The sequence below is a fragment of the Lagopus leucura genome, unplaced genomic scaffold, assembly GCF_019238085.1.
Source record: "Lagopus leucura isolate 7727_CA_CO unplaced genomic scaffold, USGS_WTPT01 Super-Scaffold_100001, whole genome shotgun sequence".
NCBI lineage: Eukaryota > Metazoa > Chordata > Aves > Galliformes > Phasianidae > Lagopus > Lagopus leucura.
In genome coordinates, this window is record NW_024962262.1 from 51,208,943 (window position 1) to 51,210,238 (window position 1,296).

Below are 1,296 nucleotides of genomic sequence, written 5' to 3' on the forward strand. Positions count from 1 at the left end.
GGCGGGCGGCGGGGCGGCCTTATAAGAGCGGCGGGGCGGGGCCGGAGCCGGGCACGGCCAGCAGGCCGCGGCGGGCTCGGGCAGCCGATTGTATGGGGGGTGGGGGGCAGCTCTGCCAACGGCTGGGGGTTGGGGCTGGGTGGGAGTTGAGGTCCTTTCTAATCCCAGCCGTCCTATGATCTCTCCTACTTGTGGAGACCCAGGAAGTCAAGTGTTACACAACCACGGCTTGCCTCTTCTGGCTGAATTCTACTTACAGACTGCTTCTGTGACCTGCGCAAAGAAATTGACAACAGTTGAAATAAATAAATAAACGGGAAACGTGAGAAATTTCCATAGAGCCCTTTCCAAGAAAGTCTGTACAGTGTCTAAAAATGGAGACTGATACAGGAATTTTTGCAACCTTACATGACGAGTGCATTAGTTTGCTTAAAAGGCAAAAAGCAAGGAGCTCTTAAAATGCCTGTATTTATTCCCATGTATGTTACTTGTGTGGGAAAGTTCAAAAAACCCATTTTGAGCACGCTAAACATCAAGTAAGCTATCACAGTTTAAAGAGATTTTATAAGTAATTATTTCTAATTTCTCTATTGTAGCCTTGCAAGAGCTGAGCAAAGCAAGTGTGAGGCTGCAGTGAGGTGACCGAGGTGAAAGCTGGTGACACCAACAGTTATCAGAAAAGTTTCTGCCATGGCTGACGGTGCTAGTCAAAGATTAGCTTGTCCAAGGTTGGTTATGAAACTGTTGACTTTTTCAAATACCTGATGTATTTTGAACAAAAGCAAAGTAACAGAACTGTAAAGACCTCTCCTCGACAATTTTTTTGTGAATTTCTCTGCTTCTTTGCCTATGCATTTATACTATGGCCATCGCAGTAATAACTTGCTGCATGTATAGAACTAAAGAACACTATGCTAATCAAACTCTTGTGCCAGCATTTTTATATATCTCAGTAAGAGTTTGTATTTCAACCTGAATGTATTATTCAGCTGAGTCACATATACCAGCACAAGATCAAATTTTGTGGGGAACAATACACAGTATCACAGAATGGCACAGGTTGGAATAATCAAGGATCATGAAGTTCCAACCCCTCTGCCACAGGCAGGGCCACCAACCTCCACATTTAATACTAGACCAGGCTGCCCAGGGCCCCATCCAGTCTGGCCTTGAACAACTCCAGGGATGGGGCATCCACGACCTCTTTGGGCAGCATGTTCCAGTACCTCACCACTCTCTCTGTAAAGAACTTCCCCCTGAATCCAACCTAAATCTTCCCTCCCTCAACTTAAAACC